The 11,598-nt window shown below is 37.0% G+C and overlaps 1 pseudogene; it reads right to left on the minus strand.

The window, feature by feature from the left end:
- Positions 1,870-2,815, minus strand: LOC102174030 (annotated as a pseudogene).

Here is an 11,598-nt window from a genome sequence, read left to right on the forward strand (position 1 = left end):
AATGAAGGGTAGTTGACATATTAATTTCAGGCATAGAACACAGTGATTTGTTTTTGGCCACACTGAGCAGCTTGTGGGATCTTAAGTTTCCTGCCCAGGGACTGAACCAAGGACACGGCAGTGAAGTTGCCAACTCCTAACCACTGGACAGCCAGGGAATTCTGTGACGTAGTATTTTACAGATTATACTCATATAAAGTTATTATAAAGTACTGGCTATGTTCCCTGTGCTATTACATCTTTGTATCTTATTTTACATCTAATAATAGTTTGTACCTCTTAATTCCCTTAACCAGTCTTGTCCTTTCCTCCATCCCTTTCTCCTCTGGTAACCAACGGCTAGTTTGTTCTCTGTATCTGTGAGTCTGTTTTATTTTTTAGTCCACATGTAAGTGAAAACATGCCATATTTGTCTTTCTCTGACCAATTTCACTAAGAACAATACTTTCCAGGTCTATCCATGTTGTTGCAAATGGCAAAATTTTCACCCTTTTTATGGTTGAGTAATATTCCATTCTATCATGTCATTTCCAAATAGTGACCATTTTATTTCTTCCCTTCCAATTTGAATGCCTTTTCCTTGTTTGATTGCAATGGCAAGACTTCCAATGTCATGCTGAGTAGAAATGCTGAGAGTAGGCATCCTTCTCTTGTTCTTGATCTTAGAGAATGTTAACTATGTTTATGATAAATGGCTTTTAATATGTTGAAGTATGTTTCCTCTATGTCACCTTTCTGAAGAGTTTTAAATTATGAACAGATGTTGAATTTTGTCAAATTCTTTTCCTGCATCTATTGAGATAACGTGATTTTTAGTCTTGGTATTGTTACTGTGATATACCATAATGACTGACTTATGGATGTTGAACCATTCTTATATCCCTGGAATAAATCTCACTTAATCATGATTGATGTATGATCCTTTTTGTGTATTGTTGAATTTCATTCACTATAATTTTGTTGAGGATTTTTGCATTTCTGTTTATTAGGGATACTGGCCTGTAATTTTCTTTAAAGTGTCTTTTGTTTTGGTACAGGGTAATGCTGGCCTCATAGGAGAAGTTTGAAGTGTTCTCTGCTCTGCAGTTTTTTTGATAGTTTTGAGGAAAGGTATTAACTATCCTGTAAATGTTTGGTAGAATTCCTCTGGGAAGCTCTCTAGTCCTGGACTTTTGTTAGAAGTTTTTCGGTTACTGATTCAATTTTAATACTAGAAATTGGTCTGTTCAAATTTTTTATATCCTTCTTGGTGTAGTCTTGGAAGATTGTATATTTTGAAAAACTTATTCACTTTTTCGAGACTGTCCAATTTGTTGGTATATAGCTATTAGTAGTATTCTCTTATGATTGTTTATATATCTGTGATATTGGTTACATTAATAACTTTTTTCATTTCTAATTTTATTTGGGCCCTCTCTCATTTTTCTTAATGAGTCTGGCTAAAGGTTTATTGATTTTGCTTATCCTCTCAAAAATTCAGCTCTTGGGTTTGTTTTTTTTTTTTTTTGCTGTTTTATGTATTTCCACTCTAATATTTATTATTTCCTTCTTTCTGTTGACTTTGGGCTTTGCTTGTTCTAAATCAGGTCACTTCTTTTTTTCTTTTTTGTATGTGAAGACATTTTATTATGATTCTACTATATATTAGTGACATACCAAATCGTGTGCTTCCTCGGTGTCTCAGGGGTAAAGAATCTGCCTGCAATGCAGGAAACCTGGGTTTGATCCCTGGGTTGGGAAGATTCCCCAGAGGAGGGTAGGGCAACCCACTTCCGCATTCTTGCCTGGAGAATCCCATGGACAGAGGAGCCTGGTTGGCTACAGTAGAGGGTTACAAAGAGTTGGACACAACTGAAGCAACTGAGCACACACACACACACGTACATACCCAATTGTACTTTCTCAAACGGCAAATGAGATTAAGGATAACATTTCCCTTTGGATCCTGAAAACCTCATTATCACCTGTCTTTTGGAGGATTAGGTTTCCTACAACATCTATGATTCTGTCCATGGGGATACCTATGGTGCTAAGTTGTTCTATCATGGGTCCTTGCTCAAAGTGTTCCCTTCTTTCTTCTAATTTGGTTTTCAGCACTAGATCATGTGTTTCTTCATTATTATGTACAGGATCTGGCTGAGGCATAGGTTCTGTGTGTTCATATGGGATGTCCATGGAAAGGTGTATTATCCTCCCATCACATGTCACAAAATTGTCTACTTTGCAATTATAGTCATCTGGAAGAGAAGATCATGTAGATTTATGACAAACACAATATAAGGTTCCATTTTGAATGCGAAAATATGTTTCACACTAGTTCTGTTTGACATTGCCCATTTTACTGCTGCCATTGCCATGGAATCAAGATGCTCGTCAGCATGAAATGATTTGAAGAGAAACTGTTTTTACAATCTGCTTCTTGACTACTGCTCACCGCAAGCCCATCTTGCCTCTGAGATTTTTCTTATGTCTTGAGTTAAGCCTGTATCAATATAACCTTCCTTCTTAGAACAGCTTTTGCTGCTTCCTATAGATTTTGGGAAGTGGTGTTTTTATTTTCATTTGTCTCAAGGTATTTGTTTTCCCTTCAATTTCTTCATCAACCCATTGGCTTCTTTCTTTTTTTGGGACAAGTTGTTTAGTCTCTGTGTGCTTTTCCATTTTTCCTTCTCTTGATTTCTAGTATTATACTGTTGTAACTGGAAAAGAATCTTGATATAGTTTCAGTCTTCTTAAATTTACTGCTAATTGTTTTATGGCCTAGCATGTAATCTACTCTGGAGAAGGTTCCCCATGTACTTGAAAATAAGGTGTATTCTGCTGTTTTGGAGTGGAATACCTTGTGCTGGAGTCAAGATTGCTGGGAGAAATATCAATAACCTCAGATATGCAGATGACACCACCCTTATGGCAAAAAGTGAAGAAGTACTAAAAAGCCTCTTGATGAAAGTGAAAGAGGAGAGTAAAAAAGTTGTCTTAAAGCTCAACATTCAGTAAACTAAGATCATGGCATCTGGTCCCATCACTTCATGGCAAATAGATGGGGAAACAGACTATTTTCTTGGGCTCCAAAATCACTGCAGATGGTGACTGCAGCCATGAAATTAAAAGACACTTATTCCTTGGAAGGAAAGTTATGACCAACCTAGACAACATATTCAAAAGCAGAGACATTACTTTGCCAACAAAGGTCTGTCTAGTCAAGGCTATGGTTTTTCCAGTAGTCATGCATGGATGTGAGAATTGGACTGTGAAGAAAGCTGAGTGCCGAAGAATTGATGGTTTTGAACTGTGGTGTTGGAGAAGACTCTTGAGAGTCCCTGGGACTGCAAGGAGATCCAACCAGTCCATTCTAAAGGAGATCAGTCCTGGGTGTTCACTGGAAGGACTGAAGCTGAAGCTCCAATACTTTGGCTACCTCATGCGAAGAGTTGACTCATTGGAAAAGACCTTATGCTGGGAGGGGTTGGGGGCAGGAGGAGAATGGGACGACAGAGGATGAGATGGCTGGATGGCATCACCAACTCGATGGACATGGGTTTCGGTAGGCTCTGGGAGTTGGTGATGGACAGGGAGGCCTGGCATGCTGCGATTAATGGGGTCACAAAGAGTCGGACACGACTGAGTGACTGAACTGAACCTTGTACATGTCTGTTAAGTTCTTCTAACATGTCATTTAAGGCCAATCTTTCCTTATTGATTTTTTGACTGAATGATCTATCCATTGATATAAATCAGGAGGTAAAGTCCCCTACTGTTACTGTATTAGTCAATTTCTTTCTTGCTATCTCTTAATATTTGCTTTACATACCTAGATGCTACTATATTAAGTGCTGACAGGTGCACATTTACAAATTAATAGCCTCTTCTTGTATTGACCCCTTTATCTTTTATTATAGAAAATAGACTTTGTTTCAAAGTCTACTTTGTCTAATTTGAGTACTGCTACCGTAGCTTTTTTTCTTCCCATTTGCATGGAACATTCTTTCCATATCTTCATTTTCAGTCTGTTTTTAGCTCTGAAGTGAGTTTTTTGTAGGCAGCATACACATGGGTCTTGTTTAGCATTTTAAAAATCCTATCAGCCACTCTGTCTTTTGGAGTATTTAGTCCATTTAGAGTGATTATTGATAGATAAGTATTTATTGCCATTTTGTTACTTTTCTGGTTATTTTTGTAGTTCTTTTTTTTGTTAGTCTCTTCTTTGTGGTTTAATGATTTTTATTATGTTTGGCTTCCTCTTTTTAATTTTCACATATGTATTTCAGATTTTTGATCTGTGCCTATCATGAATTTCACATATATCGATCTACATCTACTTTTTTTAAACTAAGTCATTTCAGTTCAAAACATTTTAAAATTCACTCCCTGTCACATTTTATATTTTTGATGTCATATTTTACATCTTTATGTCTATCCATTTACTGTTTTTTGTGCTGTGCTGTGCTTTGTTGTTTCCAACTCCTTGTAACTCCATGGACTATAGCCTTGCCAGGCTCCTCTGTCCAGGGGATTCCCCAGGCAAGAATACTGGAGTGGGTTGCCATGCCCTCTAGGGGATCTTCCCAACCCAAGAATCAAACTCTGGTCTCCCGCATTGCAGGTGGATTCTTTTACCGTCTGAACCACCAGAGAAGCCCACTTTATTGTAGTTTATTGTAGTTACAGTTGATTTTAGTTTTGTGTTTTAATCTTCATATCAGCTTGTTTCTTTGGCAGATCCATTGCCTTTATTATTTGCACTTGCCACTGAGATTTTTCCTTTCATGTATTGTATTTCTTATTATAGCCTTTTTTTTCTTAAAATAATAATACCCTGTTAACATTTTTGTAAGGCCAGTTTAGTGATGATGAACTCATTGTTTTTGAGTGTCAGGGATATTCTCTCCAAATCTGAATGATCATCTTTCTGGGTAGAGTATCCTAGATTGTAGATTATTTCCTTTCACCACTTTAAACATATCATGCTACTCTCTTCTGGTCTGCAATGTTTCTACTGAAGTATCAGTTGATAAACTTACTGGGGATACCTCAGATGTGGCTCTTTTTCTCTTGCTGCCTTTAACATTCTCTTTAATTCCCACCATCCTTAGTTATGGTATTTCTTGATGTCTCTTTGGGTTCATCTTGTTTGGGATAGTCTGTGTTTACTGAACCTGGGTATTCTGGGTTTGGGAAGTTTTCAGTCATAATTTCATTAAATACATTTTATAGCCCTTCCTCTCTCATTTCTCCTTCTGAGATCCCTATAATGTGAACGTTAGTACACTGGATGTTGTCCCAGAAGTCCCTTTAATTATCATTAAATTTTTGTTTTTCTGTTCTGATTGGGTGATTCCCACCATACTATATAATTTCCAGGTCACTTGTGCATTTTTCTGTATCACCTAGTCTGCTATTAATGACTTCCAGTGTATAATTTTCATTTCAGCTATTTATTCTTCAGTTCTGATTGGTTAATTCTTTTATGTTCTAAGTCTTTGTTGAAGCTCTGAGTTCCTCCATTCTTGAGTTCACTTCAGTTCAGTCACTCAGTCGTGTCTGACTCTTTGCAACCCCATGGACTGCAGCATACCAGGCTTCTCTGTTTATCACCAACCCTGGAGCCTACTCAAACTCACATCCATCGCGTTGGTGATGCCATCCAACCATCTCATCCTCTGTTCAATGAGCATTTTAATGACCATGTCTTTATACTCTTTATCAGGTAAACTACTTACCTTCATTAGTTTTTTTTCCCCATGAGATTTTATTCGGAACATATTGCTTTGAATTCTGTTTGTCTCTGAAATCAAATTTTACCTATCCCAGTCTTCCTGGTGTATTGTTGTGTGGGAGTAGCCCTATGCAGTGTGTGTGCCTAGTTGCTTTAGTTGGAGAGCTACACATGAAATGAATGGGTACCACATCTCAGTTGCAAGCGATGGCTTCTCCCTAGTTCAGTGGTGGTTGCTGCCATTATGCGGGCAAGTCCATGACCCAAGAAGCCCTGACGGAGCTGGGCTTCTCCTAGGAGCAATGGAAATCTGCCAGGCCAGCGGGGGGCGGGGGGCGGGGGCGGTGCGGAGGTATGGCCAGGGCTTGAGGGGAAATGTGGAATACTTCAAAATTTGTGTCATCCTTGGGCAGGAGCCATGCCCTATATCATTCCAACATTAGAATATGCACTACTGCAGCAAAAATTAGATCTTATTTTTCTGATTTTATCCTTAATATTTTCCAAGAAAACTGTACATTTTCTGAGAATACCATTAAATAGCTTGGTTCAAACTCTTCCCTTTGTCTTCATATTGCTTTGTGTCTCCCAAATACTATAGGACAGGTGAAAAAATTCTTATGTTAATCTGATGTTTTTTTCCTTTGTATACTTATTTTTGCTTCTTACTTGCAGAGTAACCAAAATGCAATTATTCAGTTTTCTCACTTATTTTCTCTTCTAATCTTTTAATCTGGAATGCTTTACTAAATAGTCACTATCAGATGGTGACTGCAGCCATGAAATTAAAAGATGCTTACTCCTTGGAAGTTATGACCAACCTCTGTTTCAAAAGCAGAGACATTACTTTGCTAACAAAGGTCCATCTAGTCAAGGCTATGGTTTTTCCTGTGGTCATGTATGGATGTGAGAGTTGGACTGTGAAGAAAGCTGAGTGCTGAAGAATTGATGCTTTTGAACTGTGGTATTCGAGAAGATTTTTGAGAGTCCCTTGGACTGCAAGGAGATCCAACCAGTCCATTCTGAAGGAGATCAGCCCTGGGATTTCTTTGGAAGGAATGATGCTGAAGCTGAAACTCCAGTACTTTGGCCACCTCATGTGAAGAGTTGACTCATTAGAAAAGACCCTGATGCTGGGAGGGACTGGGGGCAGGAGGAGAAGGGGACGACAGAGGATGAGATGGTTGGATGGCATCACCGACTCGACGGGCATGAGTTTGAGTGAACTCCGGGAGTTGGTGATGGACAGGGAGGCCTGGTGTGCTGTGATTCATGGGGTTGCAAAGAGTCAGACACGACTGAGCAACTGAACTGAACTGACTGAACTGACATCTCATTCACTAATCTAGAAGATATTTATTGTAAATCTACTTTGTGCCAGTCACTGTGCTGGGTATTTGATAGTGAATAAAATACACACTTCACTTTCATATATATAGTTCACCATCTATTAACTACTTATATTTATTCTATGTGGCTCCAACTCTTCCCACACAACAGTTATTCTGACTTTTGTACCCCTGTACTAGTATATGACCAAGCACTTTTATGGTTACTCTACTTGAATTTTCTTGATGTTTTAGTTTTACACTTGTATTTTGACAACTTTTTTTTTTCCTACTCTCACGCTTAAAAAGTAACATAAAATGCTTCAAATGTTAAGAGATGAATATGGAAAAAATTTACACACTTTGAGCGCATTATACACATACACATATATGTTTTGAGCATGTGCTATTATTTTGACTAGACTAACAAAAGAATCTGCAAGATAATAAGTTCCTTTATAAAGAAAAAAATTACTCTCAGACTGTTCTTGATTCTCCATCATACCCTCTTCTCTTTCTTGGAACTTCTAAGAAAAAAGATAGCATGAACAAACCTATTATTTGAGTACTTTTGTTTGCTGAGTATATGGCTTTCCTGGGTGGCTCAGGTAAAGAATTTGCCTGCCAATGCAGGAGATGCAGGTTCAGTCCCTGCGTTGGGAAGATCCCCTGAAGAAAGAAATAGCAACCCACTCCAGTATTCTTGCCTGGAGAACCCCAGGGGGTGGTTTGCTACAGTCCTTGGGGTTGGAGAATCAGACATGACTTACTGACTGACCAGCAGCAGCAGTAAACTCACTGAATCTTTACTGTATGGGACAAACACTATCACAGAGGCTTGCTCAATCAGTTGGTTAATCATGAAGTAAGTGACAGAACAAGAATCCAAGTCTATCCAGCTTCATTTTGCGTGCATACACAGTAGCTCCAGAATTGAAAGGGATGTTGTAGGATATATCATACTTCCTTTTTATAGGCAGAGAATATTCTACTTTTAGATATATCATATTTTATTAATCCATTCATCTAATGGACATGTGTGTTGTTCCACTTTTTGACTATTATCAGTAATTGCTATGAACATCCGTGTACAAGGCTTTGTGTAGATATTTCCACTTCTGTTGAGTATAAACATACACCAAAGATGAAAACTGCCTTTTCCTATGAGCTGTATTTTTATTGTTGTAATGCAAGTTCTTTATACAAATCCTTTACCAGATACATTACTTGCCAAAATCTTCTCCCACCATAACAGTTGTCTCTTCACTGCAGATTGTGTATTTCAAAGCAAAAATTTTATAAATTTTGATGAATCTCAATTTGTCCATTTTTCTTTCATTGCCTTTGCTGTTGGTTGTCATATCTAAGAAACTATCATCTAATACAAAGTCACAAAAATTTACCCCTACAGTTTTGTCTTAGAGTTTCAAGATTTAGGCTCTGAAGTTTAGGTTTGCAAACCATTTTAAGTTTATTTTTGTATACGATGTGAGGTATGGGTTCAACTTCATTCTTTTGCATGTGGGTATCTAGTTGTTCCAAAACAATTTCATGAAAAGTCTATTCTTCCCTCATCAAACTGCTCTGGCACCTTTGTTGAAAATCAATTTACCACAAATTTCTGGACTCTCAATTCTATTTTATTAATCTATACACCACAATACATTGTCTTCATTTGTCTAGTTTTGTATGGGAAGGAACATTTTATTAGCCTTTTTAGACAGCCATAGATATTCACTGGAGTAGAAAATGGCAAACCACTCCAGTATTCTTGCCTGGAAAATTCCATGGACAGAGAGGCCTAATGGGCTACAGTCCATGGGGTTGCAAAGAGTCAGCCATGACTGAACACCTGGATATTCGTATTTGAAACAGTACCAAAATGGACAAACGGTGGTTTCCTAAAGGTAAGCTGCAGTGTAGAATCTGGAATTCTGTAAACTTCTACCCTGCTAGAGTTTTACTGCCTTTTCTACTCATGGACCATTTTGTAATCCATGCAGAGAGCATCTGGAGAATATTGATTGTTTCGCAGATTATCCAAATGTTGACAATTTCTTTATACACTATAAAAAATAAATTGTTAAATCAGCACTGAGTTTATTGGAAAAGTATCAGGATGTTGTCATGCTACCACGTTAAGAGGCAAGTTTTCAAAAACTTCAACTTTCTCTTGAAAGCTCAAATTTTAGTAAGTACTGTTAGCTTTCTACCAAACACTCCCAGTGTGAAGAACCCTGGTTTGTCTGTTATTCGTCCAAGCAGACATGTTCAATGAAAAAAGTGACTAGTCCAGTTTGTAACTCACACAATTGCATAACTGCCTTTCCCTAAAAGAATCATCACATTTCCTTAGGAAGCACAGTACTTTATGCCTATTTTTCATTTTGCCCCACAGAATAATAAAGGCATGTTTTAAAGTCAAAATTAATTAAAAATTAACTTATTCCTTCATCAGTGACATTTGAAATGAAATGGATTGAAAAAAAAAACTGGCATGATGGTGAAGACTGTAACAAACAACTAGTTCAGTTTGGTGCTACTTCCTTGATTCATGCTAAGGTAGCAGCATTTTCACCCATCAATGATTTTGTAACAACAATAAAACTTTGAACACATTGAAAAAGACAAATAATAACTTACAGTTATGAGAAGTTTTGACCTTGTAGGCCACAGAAAGTATCACGGGGAATGTGGTCCACATGGGGGCTGTGGTCCACACTGAGAATGACTGACCTATTGAAGATATCTAGGCAATGACCACCCAAAAGACAATAAGACCTGTGTTTCCTAGTGGAAGTACACAATGCCACCAGTGAAGCATTCTTGTCAGAGAATCAATCTTGAATGTGATCAAGTCTCTATACATAACAACTAGTTTATGGACTAAACAGGAAACATAAAATGACAACTACGGAAATAATCAACAAAACCTTTTACGTGGCAAACTTTCTAGAACAAAAGAGCTGGTTCTTCAAAAAATAAACTGGAAAAAAAAGAACGTGGAAGCAGAAACCTATTTATTAAAAGAGGATTTAAAGACAAATCAAGCAACTGTAATATATGAAGCTTATCTGAGTCCTGATTCAAGAAAATTATTTTTAAAAATTTGTTTTGAGAATGATTACATTCTCCGATATTAAGTAATTTAAATTTTTAGATGTGAAGATACTATAGTTCTGGTATTTTAGAAACATATACTAAAACATTCAAAGTGAAAGTTAAGTTCCATAATTGAGGACTTCATAAAATTCCAGGACTTCAGAAATTCCAAGTAAAAAACAGGCAAGTGCTAACTGTAGGTTAGGACAGTGCACTAAAGAAAGTACTCTACTAATAAGGTGCTGTTTATTTGGTATATGTATTATAACTTTTCTGAAGAATAACCATACCCTCTCCCAGCCCCTCTCATATCCACTAAAGTAGAATCAAGAACCCCAAGAAGAAACTCTGCTTTGAGCAATTCCAATAAACCTAGAAGGAAAACATATTCTAGAGAGAATCAGAACCTTACCTGGGATTTTTTTCTAAGAAAAAGCTCACAGATCATCTAATGTTGAAAATATTCTGTGGTACTTCTTCAACACGTACTTATTTAGTACCTATATTTTGTTTGCTACAAGCTCCAGCAAGGCTCTAAGGGAAATACAAAAATAAGACATCTCTTAGTCGGTAACACAGACAATCTAATTTTGAGAGACACACAGTGGTTGTATAGTTTTGCTCTAATACGTAATTACTGAGTTATTTATTTAACTACGTGGTAATTGTGACAGATCTGAATATCTGGGTTCCTCAAAGACAGATGCTTTGTGTGAAAACTACCTAGGAAACAATCAGAACAGATATGATAAATGAGGAGGATCACAAAAACCCCTGCTCATAGATACATCTCCTTCCTGCAAATAAATGTGATATATCCTATTTATTGGGTGCTCTTGCCTTGACTGTCTGCTTAAATACATAAGATTTTATCATTTTGATCTATCTTCCTAGAGAAATTTTGATATTGTAGAAAAACATTTAAAAACTCATAATTTTATGGAATGTCTATCACAAAGCAAGCAGTATACAAGGTAGGGAGGGGGTGTTAAAGGAGTGAAAAATTTTAGGGGTCTCTTTTTTCCTTTATGAATTGTACAGTCTATGGGGGTAAAAAGACAGATGGTGACTATGAAAACAACATAGTTCAACTTAAACGTGGAAAAGGAGGGTAATTTTATACTTTTGTTTACATTTAAAATTGTTTCTATATGTCCCAATACAATCAATATGCATTACTTTAAAAATAATAGTAGCTCGCATATACCACCACACTGAGGAAGGCATATTAGAGAACACTTGCAGAAGATGTTTTATGAAGTAACTTGGTAAAGAGGTGGAGTTCTGTTTTGAGAAGGATGAGACTGAGAAGTATCAAAGAGATGAAAGCAAATGACACTTTTAGACCATGGAGTAACAATGATGAACTTGAGTAATCTAAAAACAACACTTCTTTGGAATGAGAAATGCAGTTTTCAGGTAAACTGTTACTTTCTAGAATTAGTCAAAAAA

The sequence above is a fragment of the Capra hircus genome, chromosome 10 (assembly GCF_001704415.2).
Source record: "Capra hircus breed San Clemente chromosome 10, ASM170441v1, whole genome shotgun sequence".
Taxonomy (NCBI): Eukaryota; Metazoa; Chordata; class Mammalia; order Artiodactyla; family Bovidae; genus Capra; species Capra hircus.